The sequence below is a fragment of the Vicugna pacos genome, chromosome X, assembly GCF_048564905.1.
Source record: "Vicugna pacos chromosome X, VicPac4, whole genome shotgun sequence".
NCBI lineage: Eukaryota > Metazoa > Chordata > Mammalia > Artiodactyla > Camelidae > Vicugna > Vicugna pacos.
In genome coordinates, this window is record NC_133023.1 from 49,280,240 (window position 1) to 49,303,634 (window position 23,395).

At 34.4% G+C, this 23,395-nt stretch overlaps 1 long non-coding RNA gene across 2 annotated transcripts in view; it reads left to right on the top strand.

Moving 5' to 3' along the window:
- Positions 1-702: 702 nt before the first annotated feature.
- The window catches only part of LOC140691972 (uncharacterized), a 93,877-nt gene continuing 71,184 nt past the window's right edge, over positions 703-23,395 (top strand). For both annotated transcript variants that reach the window (XR_012067578.1, XR_012067577.1), the window contains exon 1: positions 703-786. This is a non-coding gene — a long non-coding RNA (uncharacterized lncRNA). The remainder of the gene's footprint in view (positions 787-23,395) is intronic.

Here is a 23,395-nt window from a genome sequence, read left to right on the forward strand (position 1 = left end):
TGATTTTGGAAAGTAATTGTATTTCCATTTGAATATGAACATTTCTAATCTGGGTGGTCCCAGCGACTTCAGTTAACTAAAGGCTATTGAATAAAATATCTTGGTTAATGAATTTTCTAATTAACTAAGGATTAATTCAAGTATGTAATGGAACTGGGGCAAGGATGCTTTGCATAAGGTGTCTAGAGCTTTGTTGTGCATAATTTTGTTTGTTGACCACTGACCCAATTGTGTCTGTGTTGATTAAGGATTTTTGGTTGCAAATAACAAAAATCTACCTCAAACTAAATGGAAACAAAAAATAAATTTATATTAAGGTTACAAGAGGTTCTCATGGAACCCAAGGGCAGAAAATATAGCCCAAGCACGTGAGGGAGTATAATAACTAGGACTGAAAAGCTGTCCATGGCTAGGGGAGCTTTCTGCCCTCTTTCTCTCCTCCCTCCCCTCCCTGGAGCCATAGGGTCTCCAGTTTATTTCTGTTTCTTTCAGCTTCTCTGCTTTATTTTTCTCACTACCTCAGCACCTAGCCAAACAGGGCTTACCCTAGAACTCCCAAATTTATGTATTCTAAATTCAGGTGATCAGCAGAGACTCATTAGCATTTCTGAATTCCAGTTCTGATTGACCCAGTTTGGACCAGATGTCAACCCAGTTATCTTATTATCTACAGCTGGAGAGGCATGATCATGTGGTATAAATATGGCTATTAGACCTCAACTCTAAGTGAATGGACATAAAGTTCTTACAGAAAGTGAGGCTGTAGGCTGAACACAATCTCAAATGGTATGTACCATGGAGTGTAATTAGAAATAGAGCACATTAGCCATATGCTTATCTTCATTCATAGAATAAGAAGGAATATTAGATATCATATTATCTAGTCTCTTCATATTAAGGAGAATAAATTTGAGGCCCAGAGATGATTTTAAAAAATTACTAAAGGTCACATGAGAAGCTATGACTAGAATCCTAAGTTTGTGGTTTCCAGTTTTTCCGAAATACTACCAGCCAATTAACCAGAGTATATAATAAAATGTTAATATACTTTAAAAGAGACCTCATAAAATATAAAGTAATATTTGATTAATATTTTTGTCTAATCAAAATGAATGCAGAGAAAAAGCAAAATAATTATCCAATGTCATTACAATGAAGCAGAAAGCATCAGAAGTCCATGGATAGCATCCATTTGTTTTCAAAAGTAACATTTTAAAAGAAGTGTAAAAACAGTGATTTTGAAGAACAGACAAATAATTGGACTATCTGGCTTAATGTTGTTAGACTTAAAGGAATAGTCATAAATATGATATTTTGGCTACTGGGAAATCTAGATTATCAACTAAATCTGGTTTTCCCCTTTTGATCTATTCATTCATTTAACATTTATTTATTGAGTATCTGCTATATGCCTAGCCCTGTTTTAGGCACTGGGGATATAGTGGTGGAAAGAACAAAGTTCCTGCACTCATGGAGTTTGCATTGTAGAGAATGATGCAGGCAGTGAGTACACAAATGATATATAATATATAATGTCAGAGTGATAAGGGCTGTGAGGCTGATAAACCAAGATAAATATGGGGATAAAGAATAATATAAATGGCATTGTTTTAGATAACACTGGTCAGGGGAGGAGCATCTGATGAGGTGACATCGAGCAGAGACCTGAATGATTCAGGACATGTGAATATCAAGAGGATGTACATTTCAGGCAGAGGCTCTGATGTGAGAGCTTGTTTGACATGTTCAAGGAACAGCAAGGAGACCAGTGTAACTACATGTGTGTGTGTGTGTGTGTGTGTGTGTGTGTAATTTTGGAAACAATTTTAGATGCATAGGAAGTTGCAATAAATGTCTAGGGAGATCTTGTGTACCCTTCACCCAGCCTCCCTTAGTGTTATGGTGCATAGCTATAGTATGGTATCAAAACTTAGAAAATTTGCATTGATCTTATTCATATTTTCTTAATTATAGAAGCATTTGTGTATGTATGTATGGGTGTAGCTTCATGTAATCACTGCCATGATACTTAACTGTACCATTATAAGGCTCTCTCATTCCCTTTACAAAGCCACACTCACCTTTGCCCTGCCCTTTTCCCTAACCCTGACTTCTAATCTGTTCTTTATCTCTATAATTATTTCATGAGTATAGTGTAATGTTCCTCTTTATTCCTAGCAATTTTCTTTGTTCTGAAGCCTACTTTATACAGAAGTGCTTTCTAAAAAAATTCATGCTTCAATGGTATATCTTTTTTCCATCCATTTACTTTCAACCTACACGTCTTTGTGTTTGAAATGGATTTCTTGTAGATAGCATATAGTGGACCAAGTTTTTTTTTAATCCACTCTGCCAATCTCTGTATTTTAGTTAGTGAATTTAGATTACATATTAAAATAATTATTGATATGTTAGGACTACTTCCACTTTTTAAAATTGTGGTAAAATACATATGAAATGAGATCTAATCTCTTAACAAAATTTTAATAGTTCAGTATTATTAAACAGGAGATCACTAGAACTTTCTCATCTTGTATGACTGAAACTCGATACCGATTTAACAGTAACTCCCATTTCTCCATCCCTCCAGCTGTTGGCAACCACCATTCTACTTTCTGCTTCTATGAATCTGATTACTTTAGATACATTGTATAAGTATAATCACGCAGTATTTGTCCTTCTATGATTGGCTTATTTCACTTAGCACAGTATTCTTAAGATTTATCCATATGATAGCATCTTACATGATTTCTTTATTTTTTAAAGCTGAATAATATTCCATTGTATGTAACTACCACATTTTCTTTAGTTACGTATTTGTCAGTGAACACTTAGCTTGTTCCCACCTCTTGGCTATTGTAAATAATGCTGCAATGAATATGGGAGTGCAAATATCTCTTCGTGATCCCATTTTCACTACTTTTGGATAAATACCCAGAAGTGGGATTGTTGGATCATATGGTAGTTTTCAAAAAAATTTTGAGGAACTTCCATGCTATTTTCCATAGCAACTGCACACTTTTACATTCCCACCAACATGGCACAAGGGTTCTAGTTTCTAGATGTTCTGTCCAACACCTGTTATTATCTGTTGTTTTGTTTTAATGTTGGCCATCCTAACAGGTATGAGGTAATATTTTTATGTGGGTTTTGTTTGCATTTCCTTGATAATTAGTGATGTTTGAACATCTTTTCACATAATGTTGACCATTTGTATGTATTCCTTGGAAAAATGTTTATTCAAGTCATGTGCTTCTTTTAAAATTAAGTTGTTTTATTTTTTTAACTATTGTTTGTAGGAGTTTCTTACATATTTTTTAAATGAACCCCTTGTCAGAAATATGGCTTGCAAATATTTTCTCCCATTCCATATGTTGATTTTCTACTCTATTGATCATCTATTTTGCTGTGCAGATGCTTTTTAGTTTGACATACTCCCATTTGTCTATTTTTGCTTTTGCTGCCTTGTGCTTTTGGTGTCATATCCAAGAAATCATTTCCAAGGCCAATGTTATAAAGCTTTTTCTCTGTTTTCATTTAGGAGTTTTATGGCTTCAGGTCTTATATTTGTCTTTAATCCATTTTGAGTTGTTTTTTGTGTATATATATATATATATAATGTGTCCAGTTTCATTCTTTTGCATGTGAACATTCAGTTTTCCAACACCATTTACTGAAGAGACTGTCTTTTCCCCACTGTGTATTCTTGGTGCCTGTTCCTGGGCTCTCTATTCTCTTCCATAAGTCTATGTGTTTGTCTTTATGCTAGTACTATACTGTTTTAATTTATAGCTTTGTAATGTGTTATGAAAAGTAAAAAAGTAAAAGTAAGTGTGAGGCCTTCAGCTTTATTCTGTTTCTGTTAAAAAATGCCATTGGGATTTTGATAGGGATTGCATTGAATCTGTAGATTGCTTTGGGTGGTATGGACATTTTAACTGTATTAAGTCTTCCAGTCCATGAACACAGGATGTCTTTCCAGTTGTGTCATCTTTAATTTCTTCCAGCAGCATTTTGTAGTTTTCAGTATACAAATTTTTAGACTCTTTGCTTAAGTTTTTCCAAATTATTTTATTATTTTTGATGCTGTTCTGAGTGCAGTTATGTTCTTAATTTTCTATCAGATTGTTTATTGTTAGTGCATGGAAATCCAACTGATCTTTAATGTTAATTTTGTGTTCTGAACTGTACTGAATTCATTTATTAGTTCTAACAGGTATTTATGTGTGTGCGTGTATGTGTGTGTGTGTGTGTGTAATCTTTAGGGTTTTCTACTTAGAAGATCATGTCATTTGTGAACAAAGGTAATGTTACTTCTTCTGTTCTGATTTGAATGCCTTTTAAATTTCTTTTACTTACCTGATTGATCTAGCTAGCAATAGTCTTCAGTATGGGGTTGAAAAAAGTGGTAAAAGTGGGCATCCTTGCCTTGTTCTGATCTTAGAGAAAAAAATTTCAGTTTTTTACTATTGAGTGTGATGTTAACTGTGGACTTTTTATATATGGCCTTTATTATGTTGAGATAATTTCTTTCCATTCCTAATTTGTTGAGTATTTTTATAATAAAATGGTGTTGAAATTTATCACTTTTTCTGCAACTATTGAGGTAATCATATTTTTTTCCCTTTGTTCTGTTAATGTGATGTATCACATTGATTGATTTTTCTCTGTTGAACTATCCTTGAATCCCAGGGATAAATTTCACTTGTTTGTGGTGTGTGATCCTTTTAATGTTTTATTGAATTTGGCTTGCTAGTATTTTATTCATGATTTTTGCATCTGTATTCATTAGGAATACTGACCTGTAGTTTCCTTTCTTTTTATGACTATGGTATCAGGGTAATGCTGGCCTCCTAAATTGGGTTTGCAAATGTTTCTTCTTTGATTTTTTTGGAAGAGTTTGAGAAATGTTGGTGTTCTTTAATATTTGGTGGCATTCATCCATTAAATCATCTAGTCCTGGGCTTTTCTTTGTTGGAACATTTTTGATTACTCAGATCTGTTCAGATTATCAATTTATTCCTGATTTAGTCTTGGTAGGCTGTATGTTTCTATCAATTTATCCATTTCTTCCAGGTTATCCAGTTTGTTGGCATGTAATTATTCATACTGATCTTTTTATAACTCTAACCCTTTTAACTTATGTGACATCAGTTTCAGTTGTAATGTCTCCTCTTGCATTTCCCTTTTTAAAAATTTATTTTTCCTTGTTACTCTAAAAGTTTTTAAATTTTGTTTTCATTTCAACATCACCAACTTTTAATTTTTTCCTATTATCTGTTTCATTTATTTCTGCTCTGATATTTATTATTTACTTCCTTCTGCTAACTTTGGGCATAGATTGTTCTTTTTCTGGTTTCTTGAGGCATAAAGTTGTGATTATTTGAAATCTGTTTTTTAAACATAGGTGAAAACTGCTATAAAATTCTTTCTTAGTACTGCTTTCGCTGCATCACATATGTTTTGCTGTGTTGTGTTTTCATTTTCATTTGTCTCAAGATACTTTGTTCTTGTTTCCCTGTTTTTCACTTTTATAACCATCTTTATTAATTTTTTGATGAAGTATAATTGACATATAAGATCGTGTAAGGTTTGGGTGTACAACATGTTGATTTGATACATGTTGCAATATGATTGTTACCATAGTGTTAGCTAACATCTCTATCATGTCATATAATTATTTACTTTTTGTAGAGGAACAACTAAGATCTAGTCTCTTAGAAATTTTGAAGTTTATAATACAGTATTGTTGACTATAATCACTATTTTGTATATTAGTTCTCTAGGGCCTATTTATCCACTAGTTTCCAGTTTGTACCCTTAAACCGCATAACCCAATTCCCCCACCACTACTCTCTGGTAACCATGATTCTACTCTGTTTCTGTAAGGTAGCTTCTTTAGATTCCACATTTAAGTGATGTCATACCATATTTATCTTTCTTTGTCTGACCTATTTCACTTAGCATAATGTCCTCAAGGTCCATCATGTTGCTGTAAATAGTAGGATTTCCTTCTTTCTCATGACTGAATAGTGTTTCATGTGTGTATGTATATATGTACATGTGTATATATAAATATATACATATATGTTTATATGTCTATATATTATAATTTCTATATCTAATCATTATTGACAGACACTTAGGTTGTATCTTGGCTATTGTGAATAATGCTTCAGTAAATATGGAGGTGCTTATTATCTCTTCAATATTGTTTTCACTTCCTTTGGATATATACCCAGAAGTGGAGTTGATATTGGTAGTTCTATTTTTAATATTTTGAGGAATCTCCATATAGTTTTCCATAGTAGCTGAAGTAATTAATGTTCCTATCAATAATGTGCAAGGATTCTCCTTTCTCTACATCCTCGCCAATACCTTTTATCTTCTTGATACAGTAACTATTCTATCAAGTGTGAGGTGATAGCTCATTGTGGTTTTTATTTGCATTTTCTTGATGATTAGTAATGTTGATGTTTTCATGTACCTGTTAGCCATTTGGGTGTCTTTGGAAAGAATGTCTATTTAGTTCCTCTTCTCATTTTGTATTGAATTTTTTATATGGAGTTATATTAATTTGTTATATATTTTGGATATTAACTCCTTACCTGGTATATGCTTTGAAAATATTTTCTCCTATCCTGTAGGTTGCCTTTTCATTTTTTTGATTGTTACTTTTGCTGTGTAGCTTTTTAATTTGGTGTAGTTCTACTTATTGATTTCTGCTTCTGTTGCTTGTGCTTTTGGTGTTAAACCAAAAAGTATTAGCCAGTCCAATGTTAAGGAATTTCTTTCCTATGTTTTCTTCTAGTTTTATGGTATCACGTCTTAGGCTTAAATTTTTAATCCATTTCCAGTTAATTTTTGTGAGTGGTGTAAGTTAGGGATCCAATTTAGTTTTTCTGCATCTAATTATCCAGTTTTTCTAATATCATTTGTTGAAGAGACTATTCTTTCCCCATTGAGTGTTCTTGGCTCCTTTGTCAAATATTAGTTGATCATATATGTGGGAGTTTATTTCTGGGCTCTCAATTTTGTTCCACACATCTCTGTGTGTGTATTTTATGCCAGTCCCATACTGTTTTGATTACTATAACTTCATAGGATAGTTTGAAATCAGGAAGTGCAATGCTTCCGCCTGTATTCTTCTTATGTTTGCTTTGGCTATTTGTGGTCTTTTCTGGTTCCATACAAATTTTACATTTTTTTTCTATTCTGTTTAAAAATGCCATTGAAATTTTGATAAGGATTCTGCTTAAACTATAGGTGGCTTTGGATAGTTGGGCATTTTAACAATATTAATTCTTCTCTTTCATGAGCACAGGATATCTTTCCATTTGTGTCTTTTCAATTGCTTTTATTAAAGTCTTGTAATTTTCATTGTACAGATCTTTACTACAGACAGTTGACCCTTGAACAAAATGGGTTTGAACTGCTCAGGTCCATTTATACATGGATTATTTTTTCAATAGTAAATAATACTACTATATTACATGATCCACCGTTGGTTGAATCTATTGATGTGAAACTGGGGATACAGAGGAATCATATACATGGAGAGCCAACTATAAGTTATATGCAGACTTTTTACTACACAGAGGGTTGGTGCCCGTAACCCCCACATTGTTCAATGGTCAACTGTATTTTATTGTTTTTAATGCTATTGTGAATAAAGTAGTTATATTTCTTTTGTTTTAGATGTTTTGTTGTATAGAAATGCAACTGATTTCTGTATGTTGATTTTATATCCTACAACTTTACTGAATTTGTTGATTAGTTCCAATAATTTTCTGTTGACTCTTTAGATATTTTTCTAAATGTAAGATCTTATCATTTGCAGATAAAGACAATTTTTTTTCCTTTCCAGTTTAGATGCCCTTTCTTTTTTTTTCTTTTTTTCTTTTTTTCTTTTTTCTTTTTTTGCCTAATTGCTCTCTAGGGAGGACTAACAGTTCTGTGTTGAGTAAGAGTGGAGTGAACACCCTTGACTTTTTCCTGATGTTGGTTGAAAAGCTTTCAAATTTTCACCATTGAGCATATTAGCTGTGGGTTTGTCATATATAGCCCGTATTATATTAAGGTATGTTTCTTCTATACCCAATTTGTTGAGGGTTTTAATAATGAAAGGATGTTGTATTTTGACAAATGCTTTCTCTGCATCTTTTGAGATAATCATATAATTTTATTTTTTCTGTTAATATTGTATGCCACATCTATTGATTTGCATAATTAAACCATCCTTGCATCCTAGGAATAAATCTCACTTGGTCATGGTATATAATCCTTTTAATGTATTATCGAGATCAGTTTTCTAATATTTTGTGAAGAAGTTTTGTGTATAGATTCATCAGGAATATTGGTCTGTAGTTAACTTTTCTTGTGGAGACCTAATCTGGCTTTGGTATCAGGGTGACTGTGGCCTTGTATGATGAATTTAGAAATGTTCTGTCCTCTTCAATTTTTTGAAAGAGTCTGAGAATGATTGGTATTAACTCTTCTTTTGATGCTTAGTAAAATTCACCAGTGAAGCCATCCGGTCCTGGAGTTTTCTCTGTTGGGAGATTTTTGATTGCTGATTCAATCTCATTATTCATTATTGATCTGTTCACATTCTCTATTTCTTCCTGATTCAATCTTGTTTGCTTGTATGTTTTTGAAAATTTATCCATTTCTTCTAGGTTATCCAATTTGTTAGCATATACTGTTCGTAATAGTCTTTTATGATCATATGTATTACTGTGATATCAGTTATAATATCGTTCATGTCTGATTTTATTTGCATCTTCTTTTTTTTTTAGTTTAGCTAAAGGTTTGTTGATTTCATTAATTATTTTTAAAATAACAGCTGTTAGTTTCATTGATTTTTCTTTACTATTATTTTCCTGTTCTGTTTCGTTTATATCTGCTCTGATCTTTTGCTAACTTTGGGCTTAGTTTTTTCCTCTTTTTATACTTTCTTGAGGTGTAAAGTTAAGTTGTTTACTTGGGATGCTTCTATTTTCTTAATGTAGGTATTTATTACTCTAAACTTTCCTCTCAAAACTGCTTTTACAGTATCATATAGGTTTGGTATGTTGTATTTCTATTTTCATTTGTTTTCAGATATTTTTGTTTTAATTTTTTATTTCTTCTTTGACCTATTGGTTGTTTAGAAGTGTTTTTTTTTTTAATTTTCACATATTTATAGATCTAGCTTCCTTTTTGTTGCTTTCTACTTCCATACCATGCAGTCAGAATAGATATTTGGTGTGATTTCAGTATTCATAAATTTTCTGAGACTTGTTTTGGGTCCTGTTATACTAGTATCCTGGACAAAGTTCTGTGTGCAGTTGAGAAGAACATTATTTTGCTTGTGTTGGATGGAATGGTCTATAAATGTCTAGTAGATCCATTTGGTCTAATGTTACAGTTCAGTTCCATCATTTTCTTCTTGATTTTCTGTCTAATGTTATATCCATTGTTGACAGTGGAGTATTGAAGTCCCCTACTACTCTTGTATTGTTTTCTACTTCCCTTTCAGATCTGTTAGTATTTGCTTAATACATATAGGTGCTTCAGTGTTGTATGCGTATATATTTGTGATTATTATATCTATTGATGAATTGACCCATTTACTGTTATATAATGACCTCCTTTGTCTCCTGTTACTGTTTTTGGCTTAAAGTCTATTTTGTCTGATTTAAGTATAGCTGTTTCTACTTTCGTTTGGTTTTGACTTGCATGTAATATCTTTTTCCATCCCTTCACTTTGAGCCTATGTGTATCCAAAATGAAGTGAGTTTTTCCTAGTCAGCATATAGTTGTTTTTTTTTAAAAAAAATTCATTCAGCTGTTCTGTGCCTTATGTGCCTTTTGATTGATGAATTCAATTCATTTACATTTAGAGTTATTAGTGATACATAAAGACTTAGTAATTCTATATTATTAGTTGTTTTCTTAGTTTTTTTTTAATTTCCATTGTTTTTTCCCCTGTGTTTCTTCCTACCTTTATAAATTGGTGATTTTCCCTGGTAGTATGCTTTGTTTCCCCTCTGTCTATCTTTAGTGCATCTGCTCTAGGTTTTTGCTTTGTAGTTACCATGAGGTTTACAGAAGTTTTATAGATAAAACAGTACATTTTAAACTGATAGCAACTGAACTTGGATCATGTACAAAAGTTTCACCATTTTATTCCCAACTTTTAATATTTTTGCTGCCCTTATTTGCCTCCTTTTATAATGTATATTCATTAATAGATTGTAATGGCTATAATTATTTTAGTACTTTTTTTCCTTTTTACCTTTATACTACAGTTAAGTGGTAAACCACATCATCCTATTTCATATTTAGAACTTTCTAGATCTGACTGTGTATTTACCTTTACTGGTGTGTTGTACACTTTTACATGTTTTCATGTTACTAATAATGTCTTTTCATTTCAGTTTGAAAAACTCCTTTCAACATTTCTTCCAAGGCAAGTCTAGTGGTGATAAACTCTCTCAGCTTTGGTTTGTCTGTGAAAGTCTTTATTTCTCCTTCATGTTTGAAGGATAACTTTGCTTGATGAAGTATTATTGGCTGGCATTTTTCATCTTTCAACACTTTGAGTATGTCGTTCCTCTCTCCTCTGGCCTGAAGGGTTTCTACTAAGAAATCTACAGATAGCTTAATGGGGGCTACTTTGTAGGTTAATATTTTTCCTAACTGCTTTTAGAATTCTTTATTTATTCTTGATTCTTGACAAGTTCATTGTAATGTGTCTTGGAGAAGGTCTTTTTTCATTAAGATAATAGAGTGTTCTCTGCACATACTTCAGAGATATTATAGGTTCAGTTCCAGATCACTACAATAAAGTTAGTATCACAATAAAGCAAGTCACACACATTTTTTGGTTTCTCAGTGCATGTAAAAGTTATGTTTGTACTGTACTGTGGTCTATTAAATGGGCAGTAGCATTATGTCTAAAAAATGTATATACCTTAACTAAATAATATTTTATTGCTAAAAATGCTTATCATTATCTGATCCTTCAGCAAGTAAATCTTTTTACTGGTGGAGGGTCTTGTCTGAGTGGTGATGACTGCTGACTGATCAGGGTGATGGTTTCTGAAGGATTGAGTGGCTGTGACAGTTTCTCAAAGTAACAGTGAAGTTTGCCACATCAATTGACTCTTTCTTTTGTGAACAATTTCTTTGTAGCAATGTTGTTTGATAGCATTTTACCCATAGTAGAACATCTTTCAAAATTGGAGTCAGTCCTCTCAAGCTTTGCTGCTGCTTTATCAACTAAGTTTATGTAATATTCTAAATCCTTTCTTGTAATTTCAACAGTATTCATAGCATCCTCACCAGGATTAGATTCCATCTCTAGAAACCACTTTCTTTGCCCATCCATGAGGAAGAACTCTTAACTGCTAAAGTTGTTTCATGAAATTGCAGCAATTCAGTCACATCTTCAAGATCCACTTCTGATTCTAGTTCTCCTGCTATTTCCACCACATTTGCAGTCATTTTTATCCACTGAATCTTGAACCCCTCAAAGTCATCCATGAGGGTTGGAATCAACATCTTCCAAACTCCTGTTAATGTTGATATTTTGACCTTTTCCCATGAATCATGAATGTTCTTAATGACATCTAGAATGGTGAATTCTTTCTAGAAGGCTTTCAATTGACTTTTTTTAGTTCTGTCAAAGGAATCACCATCTATGGCAGCTATAGTCCTATGAAATGTATTTATTAAATAACGATACTTGAAAGTTGAAATTTCTCCTTAATCAATAGGATCGAGAACACATGTTGTATTAGCATACATGGAAACAGTATTCATCTCATTGTACATTTCCATCAGAGCTCTTGGATGCCCAGGTGCACTGTCAATGAACAGTAGTATTTTGAAACAAATATTTTTTTCTGAACAGTAGGTCTCAACATTGGGCTTAAAATATTTAGTAAACCATGTTGTAAACAGATATGCTGTCATCCAGACTTTGTTGTTCCATTTATAGAGTACAGGCAGAGTAGATTTAGCATAATTCTTATGGCCTTAGGATTTTTGGAATGGTAAATGAAAATCGGCTTCAACTTAAAGTCACCAGCTGCATTAGTTCCTAACAATGGTCAACCTATTATTTGAAGCTTTGAAGCCAGGCATTGACTTCTCCTTTCTAGCTATGAAAGTCCTAAAAGACATCTTCAAATGTAGAACTGTTTTGTTTACATTGAAAATCTGTTGCTTAGGTAACTGCCTTCATTAACTGTCTCAGCTAGATCTTCTGTATAACTTGCCACAGCTTCTACATCAGCGCTTGCTACTTCATTTTGCATTTTAATGTTGTGGAGATAGCTTCTTTCCTTAAACCTCATGAATCAATCTCTTCCAGGTTCAAACTTTTCTTCTGCAGCCTCCTCATCTCTCTCAGCCTTCACAGAATTGTGGAGAGTTAGGGCCTTGTTCTGGATTAGGCTTTCGCTTAAGGAAATGTTATGACTGGTTTGATCTTCTCTCCAGACTACTAAAACTTTTTCACATCAACGATAATGCTGTTTCACTTTCTTATCATTCGTATGTTTACTGGAGTAGTACTTTTAATTTCCTTCAAGAACTTTTTCTTTGGACTCACAGCTTGGCTAACTGGCACAAAAGGATTAGCTTTTGGCTTATCTCAGCTTTCTTTGGCTTATCTCTAAGCTTCCTTACTAAGCTTATTCATTTCTAGCTTTTGATTTATAATGAGATATATATGTCTTTTCTTTTCACTTGGACACTTAGAGGCCATTGTAGAGTTATTAACTGATATAACTAAATATTGATGTGTCTCAGGGAATAGGGAGACCTGAGGAGAGGAAGAGAGATGCAGGAATTGCTGGATGGCAGAGCAGTCAGAATACACACATTTATCAGTTAAGTTCTCTATCTTACATGGGTGTGGTTTGTGGTGCCCTAAAACAATTATAATCACAGATCCCCATAAGAAATACAATAATCATGAAAGAGGTTGAAATATTGTAAGAATTAACAAAATGTGGCACAGAGAAATAAAGTGAGCAAAGTGAGCAAATTGCTGCTGGGGAATCAGCACCAGCAGACCTGCTTGATGCAAGGTTGCTGCAAACCTTCAATTTGTAAAATACACAAGATCTGTGAAGCACAGTAAAGTGAAGCACAATAAAACAAATTATGCCTGTATTAGTTTCATGTGTTTGAATGTCCAGTTGTCTCCCCAGGTTTGGGAAGCTCTTGGCTACTATTTCTTTAAATAAATTTTCTGCTCCCTTCTTCCTCTCTTTTTAGGATTCTTGATTATTCTAATATTTGTTCTTTTATTGGAATCCATATATCAAGTAGGTTTTTTTTTTTTTGCTCTTTTTCATTCTTTTTCTCTTTGTCTGCCTCTAACTGGGTTATTTCAAAATACCTATCCTCTAACTCACTTATTCAGTCTTCCATTTACTCTGCCCCACTGAATATGCTTTCTATTGTATTTTTCATTTCATTTATCATATTCTTCAGCTCTAGAATTTCATTTTGGTTCTTTTATATGATTCCTATCTCACTGGTAAAAAAAAAAGTCATTTTAATTTTTTTTGAATTGTCTTAGTTTTCTTGTAGCTCATTGAGTTCCCTTAAAAAAGCACTTTTGACCTCTTTATCAGCTAGACCACAAAGTTCCATGCCTTTGAGCTCTATTATTGGCAGATTTTTTTTCTTTGTTGATGATATGTGTCCTTGATTTTTCACATTCCTTGTAGTTTTTTATTGTTGACTTTGCATTTGAAGTAGAAGATATCTCCTTAAATCTTGCTAGTTACCTTCAGGTGGGGTATTCTGTTTGATGGTGGTGTTATTATCTGTTTTTTTTTTCTGTTTTTTCTATCAGTATACCTGCACCACTTTTCTTGTTCTCTTATGGCAGAATTCTTAAGCTTTTTGTCTTCTCTGGCTTTTACAACTCATCAGACTGGCTACTGGAAACATCTCTTTTATTTTCCAGAAAGTGAAACTATTGCTAAAGTTTGTGTTTTCTCCCTTTCTCTGGGACCTGTTTTCTGTGCGCACTCCCTTGTCTACTGGAGTTCTGTATCATGCATTGCACAGGCACACATACAGGAACTGGCCTCAGAGTGGGAAGAGGTGTGGGTTTAGCACTCGGGATGTTGGGGTGCCTGTGGATCCAGAAGGGAAATCCTTCGGTGTGGTACTTCCAAAGGCTCATATGGGGACTTTCTGCTGAGCACAATCCCCTTAATGCCCTCTGAAATTCTTACCTGCCTCTTTCCCAATATCCTTCCTCCTAGTCATGGAAGTGTCACCTCAGTACTTTGGATGCTCCTGGAGAAAAATAGGTTTCACCAGCTGCATCCCATACAACTGGGGGAGCCACACTCACTTGCTGCTCTCCTTTTCCTCTGAGGGAGAAATCACTGCAGCCAGATAAATAAGCCCCATGCGTCATATCCTTGGTGGAGGGAACACTTTTTTTTTCTTCAATACCATGCTGAAATCTCCTTTCAGGAAGTTTGGACTTCTGCGAATTCTCTCTTGTGAGTGGGAAGCTGTCTAAGTTAGCACGCTCCATGTTTTTTCCTGACCATCGTGAGAGGGATCTGGGCTGGTTTGTTGTTTGCTGGCTTTGTGGGTTCCAAAGCCTGTACCGAGGTGTTTCTGCCTATTTACTAGATGCACAGGTGGGCGAGACTCCTCCTGGGTCCATTGGTGTATGGTGCTAGATCCCACAACAATTCTTTTTATTCATGGATAGGTGTCTAATCCATTGTCAAAAGGGAGAGATTTAAAAGGAGGGATGTCTTACACCACATGATTCTCTAATTTCTCTTTTGATTTATTCTTTGACACATTGGTTGTTTAAGAGTGTGCTTATTTATATCCACATATATGAGAATTTTCCAATTTTCTTTGCACTATTCATCTCTAGTTTTATTCCATTGTGGTAAGAATAGATAACTTGCTATATTTTCAATCTTAAACTTGTTAAGACAATGTTTGTCACTTTACATATGATTTACCCTGAGAATGTTCCTATGAGTTGTATATGTGTCTGTCAGATCCACAGTGTTCTAAAGTGGTCTGTTGTTCAAGTTCTCTGTTTCCTTATTGATCTTCTGTATTCATTATTGAACTTGTTGTATTGAAATCTCCTACTGCTGCTGTGTTGCTGTCAATTTCTCCTTTCAGTTCTGTCAGTGGTTGCTTAATATATTTGGGTGATCTGATGTTGGGCTCATATGTATTTATAATTATTATATATTTCTGCTGAATTGACCTTTTTATTATTATAAATGCCCTTCTTTGTCTCTTGTGACAGTTTTTAACTTAAAGTCTATTTTGTTTGATAAAAATATGGCTATCTCTACTCTTTTAACCATTTCCATGGAATATATTTTTCCTTTTTTTCTCTTTCAGCCTATATGTAGCCTTAAATATAAAATGAGTGTCTTGTAGACAGTATATATTTAATTTTGTGTTTTAAAATGCATTCAGCCACTCTTACGTATTTTGACTGGAGAGTGAAATCCATATACGTTTAAAGTAATTATTGATAGAGAACTTACAATTGTCATTTTCCTAATTGTTTTCTGTCTAGTTTTTAGCTCTTTTGTCCCTCTTTTCCTCTTGCTAATTTCCTTTGTGTTTCCTTGATTGTTTTTGTGGTGACATGCTTTCATTCTTTTCTCATTTTCTTTTGTGTATTTTTATAGGTTTTTTTTGATTGTCATGGGAATCATATAAAACATCTTATAGTTATAATAATCTATTTTAAGCTGGTAACAGCTTAATTTCAATTACATACAGAAAGTCTATTCTTTCACTTCTCTCCCATACTTTGTTATTGATGTCACAAATTATGTAATTTGTATTCTGTATCCATTAACACATTTTCATAGTTACACTTTTTATACTTTGGTCTTTTAACTTCTATACCACAATTAAGTGATTTACACACCACCATTAGAGTATTAAAATATTCTGTTTTGTTTATATATTTCTCTTTGCCAGTGAGCTTTATGCTTCATATTGCTTTTTAGCATCCTCATTTCTCATGTTGAAGGACTCCCTTTAGCATTTATTTTAAGGCAAGTTTAGTGCTAATGAACTTCCTCAGCCTTTGTTTATCCAGGAAAGTCTTTATCCTTCCTTTTTGAAGGACAGTTTTGCCAGAAATAATTTTTTTTACTTTTTTTATTGAGTTGTAGTCATTTTACAATGTTGTGTCAAATTCCAGTGTAGAACACAATTTTTCAGTTATTCATGAATGTACATATATTCATTGTCACGTTTTTTTCTCTGTGAGCTACCACAATTTTTATACAACTTTTAAAGGTTACTGTCCATTTACAGGTATTACAAAATATTGGTGATATTCCCTGTGTTGTACAATACCTCCTTATAGCCTATCTTAACCCCAATAGTTTGTACCTCCCTCTTCCCCATTACTATACTGCCCCCTCAACATTGGCAGTATCTATGAACAGACCCCCATTCTTAATCACTCTGTTCTACATGGTGTTCAGCTAGGGTACAACTGGTCACATTCTAAAGGATGCCTTATTGCCTCTCATGTACTATTTCTGATACATATCCCATGCTTTTGAATTTAGTCACTTCCTACAACCTGCCCCACAGCATCCCTGGCTACACACACACACACACCTGACACTTGCTTGAACCCTCTCCACCATTAACAAGAGTGGCAAAGCAAGGGTGAACACTTCTCATTCCCAAGCTGGACCTCTAGCTGTTGAGGAATAACTGAGCTTCTTGCCACTCAAATATGGGAAGGTCTGCACTGCACAGCCCTTCTTGTGTCCATCTTGCATGTGGTCATGTCCGGTCTCTGCTTCTTGGTGCGCACATGTAACCCATCCTGCTCTAACTTTGCTGCCGGTTCTTCTGACTGTCTTATTCTGTCCTTCTAAAGACTTTTGAAATTTGCAGTCCATGGCTTCTTTTCCCAAGTGATTTAAAGTCCAAACCAGAATAGATTTTTTTTTCTTAAAATCCACGAAGAATAACAAGTTCCAAGGACAGAATTTTAAAAAAATATTTTAAAATCTCTGGTACTGATCAGTTCATCAGACTGTGGATTTTTTTTTAATTTAAATCTCCACTTTCATGTCATGCTTTCACAAAAGCAAATGCAGTCAGCAGAAATATACCTTTATTTGACTACTGTAGTTTTTCAGATTTGACACAAGTAAATCTTTTTTTTTAAAGGATCTTTATACAGTGTAAGCAGTCAGTTGTCATATACCAAGACAAACCCCCCAAGTAGAACAAAGGTAAATTGCAATTAGTTGTTTTGTAGGCATTGTGCTCAGAAAGCCCAGTGTTTATTTTGGCTTTGCATGTCCTGTATAATGACATAGTGCATCTGGAACCACACACGTTTAGAGACTATAATTATAGCAATTCTGCACTTATCTCCCTTATTCAGAAATAATATTCTTGATTGGCAGTTTTTGCCTTTCAGCACTTTGAATACATCATCCCACTTTTATTGTCCAGCAAGGTTTCTGCTAACATATACCAGTAGTCTTACAAGGGCTCCCTTTACCTGACAAGTCTCTTTTTTTTGATAGTTCAAAATCTTTGTCTTTTTCATGTTTGACAATTTGATTATAATGTGTCTCAGTGTAGATTACTTTGAGTTAATCATAATTGGAATTCACTGGGCTTCTGAATGTAGGTGTCCATTTCCCACTTTAGATTTGAGAAATTTTGCCATTATTTATTCAAATAAGCTCTCTGCCCCTTTCTCTTCCTGTTTCTTCTGGGACTCCAATAATGACTATATGAGTTCATTTGATGTTGTAAGAAGTCCCTTAAGCTTTCTTCACTCATTTTTTTATTATCCTCTGGATAACTTTAAGAGACTTTTCTTTGATTTGCTGATTTTTTCTTCTATTTGATGAAGTGTGCATTTTAACCCCTCTAGTGAATTTTTCAGTTCAGGTATTATATTCTTTAGCTCTGAAATTTGTTTAGTTCATTTTTATATTTTCTCATTGTTGATATTCTCATTTTATTTATGCATAGTTTTCTTAGCTTGTTGAATATTCTTATGATGGTTATTTTCAATTCCTTGTCAGTTAATTCATATAAATCTTTTTCTTTAGGGTCAATTTCTTTTTTTTTTTTTTCATTTGATTGGGCCATGTTTCCCTGTTTCTTTGTGTACCTTTGTAACTTTGTGTTGGAAAATACACGTTTGAAAAGCAGCCTCTTTGAGTCTTTATCAATTGGTTTTGTACAATAAAAGACCTTTATCAATCAGTCCAGCTAGAGATTCTGGTAGTCTCTCAAGTATTTTCTGTGGATATATTTTCTCTGGACTTACACATGTAAATTCCCTATTAGAGAGATTTGCTGGACTCTTTTTTTCAGGAGATAATTTCTTACTCCTAATGTCTGTCTGTGGTACTGCAAGTTTTCTAGAGATACAGTAAGCTGTCCAGCTCTCTTTTGTACTTAGTGGTCCCCAGTCTTCTAGAGTATGCCAGGTCCCATCAGTGCTCTGAGTCTGGGAAACAGGAACCAGTCCCTGGGGCAGCCCCCCACAAAAAGCTAGAATAGTATGTGCTCCAGTCTTCTCTCTTTCCCCCTGCCCCAGGGTAGGGAGGGCCTCTGAGCTGTATCAACCTGTCTGCTGTACAGTGGGCCTCTAGAGCAGCAGCAAACCACGCAGTGCTCTTTTGTTCTCGGCAACCTTCAGGCATCTAGTGTATGCCAGGTCCTGTCAGCATTCTGGGACAGGTGAGCTAGTGACCAGCCCCTCCAAAAGCCTGAATGTTGGACACATGTTCCAATTCTTTTCCTCCTCAAAGAGAAGCTGGAAGCTCAGGATTTTCTCCCCCTTGCTCTGTTTTTTTTTTCAATTCTCCCACCTTTTTTAACATTTTTTATTGATATATAATCATTTTACAATGTTGTGTCAAATTCGTGTTCAGCACAATTTTTCAGTCATTCATGGACATATACACACTCATTGTCACATTTTTTCCTCTGTGATTTATCATAACATTTTGTGTATATTTCCCTGTGCTATAAAGTGTAATCTTGTTTATCTATTCTACAATTTTGAAATCCCAGTCTATCCCTTCCCACCCTCTACGCCCCTGGTAACCATAAGTCTGTATTCTCTGTCCATGACTCTTTAGATTCCACATATGAGCGATCTCATGTGGTATTTTTCTTTCTCTTTCTGGTATACTTCACTTAGAATGACATTCTCCAGGAGCATCCATGTTGCTGCAAATGGCATTATGTTGTCAGTTTTTATGGCTGAGTAGTATTCCATTGTATAAATATACCACATCTTTATCCAGTCACCTATTGATGGACATTTAGGCTGTTTCCATGTTTTGGCTATTGTAAATAGTGCTGCTATGAACATTGGAGTGCAGGTGTCATCCTGAAGTAGATTTCCTTCTGGATACAAGCCCAGGAGTGGGATTCCTGGGTCATATGGTAAGTCTATTCCTAGTCTTTTGAGGAATCTCCACACTGTTTTCCATAGTGGCTGCACCAAACTCTATTCCCACCAGCAGTGTAGGAGGGTTCCCCTTTCTCCACAGCCTCTCCAGCATTTGTCATTTTTGGATTTTTGAATAACGGCCATTCTGACTGGTGTGAGGTGATACCTCATTGTAGTTTTGATTTGCATTTCTCTGATAATTAGTGATATTGAGCATTTTTCATGTGCTTTTTGATCATTTGTATGTCTTCCTTGGAGAATTGCTTGTTTAGGTCTTCTGCCCATTTTTGGACTGGGTTGTTTATTTTTTTCTTATTGAGTCGTATGAGCTGCTTATATATTTTGGAGATCAAGCCTTTGTCGGTTTCACTTGCAAAAATTTTTTCCCATTCCGTAGGCTTTCTTCTTGTTTTATTTCTGGTTTCCTTTGCTGTGCAGAAGCTTGTAAGTTTCATTAGGTCCCATTTGTTTATTCTTGCTTTTATTTCTATTAGGAGAAAATTTTTGAAATGTACGTCAGATAATGTTTTGCCTATGTTTTCCTCTAGGAGGTTTATTGTATCTTGTCTTATGTTTAAATCTTTAATCCATTTTGAGTTGATTTTTGTATATGGTGTAAGGGTGTGTTCTAGCTTCATTGTTTTATATGCTGCTGTCCAGTTTTCCCAACACCATTTGCTGAAGAGACTGTCTTTATTCCATTGTATATTCTTGCCTCGTTTGTCGAAGATGAGTTGACCAAAGGTTTGTGGGTTCATTTCTGGGCTCTCTATTCTGTTCCATTGGTCCATATGTCTGTTTTGGTACCAATACCATGCTGTCTAGATGACTGTAGCTCTATAGTATTGTCTGAAGTCTGGGAGAGTTATTCCTCCAGCCTCTTTCTTTCTCTTCAGTAATGCTTTAGCAATTCTAGGTCTTTGATGGTTCCATATAAATTTTATTATGATTTGTTCTAGTTCTGTGAAATATGTCCTGGGTAATTGGATACGGATTGCATTAAATCTGTAGATTGCCTTGGGCAGTGTGACCATTTTAACAATATTGATTCTTCCAATCCAACAGCATGGAATATCTTTCCATTTTTTAAAGTCTTCTTTAATTTCCTTCATCAATGGTTTATAGTTTTCTGTGTATAATTTTTTCACCTCCTTGGTTAGATTTATTCCCAGATATTTTATTACTTTGGGTGCTATTTTAAAGGGGATTGTTTCTTTACTTTCTTTTTCTGTTGATTTATCGTTAGTGTAAAGAAATGCAACTGATTTTTGAACGTTAATTTTGCAACCTGCTACCTTGCTGAATTCTTCAATCAGCTCTAGTAGCTTTTCTGTGGACCTTTTAGGGTTTTCTCTATATAGTAACATGTCATCAGCATATAATGACGCTTTTACCTCTTCTTTTCCAATTTGGATCCCTTTTATTTCTTTCTCTTGCCTGATTGCTGTGGCTAGGACTTCCAGGACTATGTTGAATAGGAGTGGTGATAGTGGGCATCCTTGTCTTGTCCCAGATTTTAGTGGGAAGCCTTTGAGTTTTTCACCGTTGAGAACTATGCTGGCTGTAGGTTTGTCATATATAGCTTTTATTATGTTAAGATATGTTCCCTCTAAACCCACTTTGGCGAGAGTTTTTATCATAAATGGGTGTTGAATTTTATCAAATGCTTTTTCTGCATCGATTGAGATGATCATGTGGTTTTTGTCCTTTCTCTTGTTGATGTGATGTATTACATTGATTGATTTGCGTATGTTGAACCAGCCTTGTGTCCCTGGGATGAACCCCACTTGGTCATGATGTATAATCTTTTTTATGTGTTGTTGGATTCTATTTGCTAAAATTTTGGTGAGGATTTTGGCGTCTATGTTCATCAGTGATATTGGCCTATAATTCTCTTTTTTTGTAGTGTCTTTGCCTGGTTTTGGTATCAGGGTGATGGTGGCTTCATATAATGGGTTTGGGAGTATTCCCTCCTTTTCAATCGTCTGGAAGAGTTTGAGAAGGACTGGTATGAGTTCTTCTTTGTATGTTTGGTAGAATTCCCCGGTGAAGCCATCTGGTCCTGGACTTTTATTTGTAGGGAGGTTTTTAATTGCTATTTCTATTTCCTTTCTAGTGATCGGATTGTTCAAGTGTCCAGTTTCTTCTTGATTCTGTTTTGGTGGACAGTATGTTTCCAGAAACTTGTCCATCTCCTCTAGGTTATCCAGTTTGGTTCCACAAAGTTTTTCATAATATTCTCGTAAGATATTCTGTATTTCTATTTTGTTTGTTGTAATTTCTCCATTTTCCTTTCTTATTTTGCTAATTTGTGCTCTCTCTTTTTTCTTCTTTGTGAGTTTGGCCAGAGGTTTGACCGTTTTATTTACTTTTTCAAAAAACCAGCTTTTGTTTTGGTTGATTTTTTCTATGGTCTTGTTGATCTCTATTGTATTTAATTCCTCTCTGATCTTTATTATTTCCTTCCTTCTGCTGCTTTTTGGGGCTTTTTGTTGTTCTTTTTCTTATTGATTCAGGTGGTGGGTTAACTTCTTTATTTGAGATTGTTCTTCTTTTTTGAGGAAGGCCTGTATCGCTATCAACTTCCCTCTTAGCCTTTGCTGTGTCCCATAGATTTTGAGTGGTTGTGCTTTCAATATCATTTGTCTCCAGGTATTTTTAAATTTCAGCTTTGATTTCCTCATTGATCCATTGTTTGTTCAATAACATATTGTTTAATCTCCATGCTTTTCTTTTTTTCTCCTTTGTTTCTCTGTTGTTGATTTCCAGTTTCATGGCATTGTGGTCAATAAAGATGCTTGAGATAATTTCTGTCTTCTTAAATTTGTTGAGGTTTCTTTTGTGTCCAAGTACATGATCGATCCTGGAAAATGTTCCATGTGCACTTGAAAAGAATTTATCTTCTATTTTTGGGGGGTGTAATGCTCTGAAAATATCCACCAAATCTAGTTTTTCTATTGTAGTATTTAATTTCTCTCTTGCCTTGTTTATTTTCTGTCTGGAAGATCTGTCTAGTGATGTTAATGCAGTGTTAAAGTCTCCAACTATGATTGTATTCCCAACAATATCCCCCTTTATCTCTGTTAGTAATTCTTGTATGTACTTAGCTGCTCCTATATTGGGTGCATATATATTAACGAGTGTAACGTCTTCATCTTGTATCACTCCTTTAATCATTATAAAATGTCCTTCTTTATCTTTCTTTATGGCCTTTGTTTTAAAGTCTATTTTGTCTGAAATCAGTACTGCAACACCTGCTTTTTTGGCTTTTCCATATGGATGGAATATCCTTTTCCATCCTTTCACTCTCAATCTATCTGTGTCCTTCTCCCTAAAGTGGGTCTCTTGTATGCAGCATATTGAAGGTTCTGACTTTATTATCCAGTCTGCCACCCTATATCTTTTGACTGGAGCATTTAGTCCATTAACATTTACAGTAATTAATGACAGATGTGTGTTTATTGCCATTTTGAACTTATCTTTGCAGTTGAATTGGTATATCCTCTTTGTTCCTTTCTTCTTCCTTTTGTGGTTTGGAAATTTTTCTTTGTATTATCATGGATTTTATTTAATTTTTGTGACTCCCTTGTAAGTTTTTGACTTGTGGCTACCCTTTTTTGTAAATCTATTAACCTATACCTGTTTTTATTAAACTGATAATAACATGATCTCAAACCCATCCTAGTGTTAAAAAAATTTAAAAAAGAAGGAAAAAGAATCTATATTTCCCTGCCTCCCTCTCCCACTCTCAGTGATTTGAATGTCTCCTTTTATAATTTCGTGTTTTCTTTATTTGTAATTCATGAGTTATCACCTTTCCAGTTGTGAGGTTCTCATTTCTGAAGCATCCTGCTGCTTTTCTATTTAGAATAGCCCTTTCAATATTCCTTTTAGCATGGGTTTAGTGTTGCCAAACTCCTG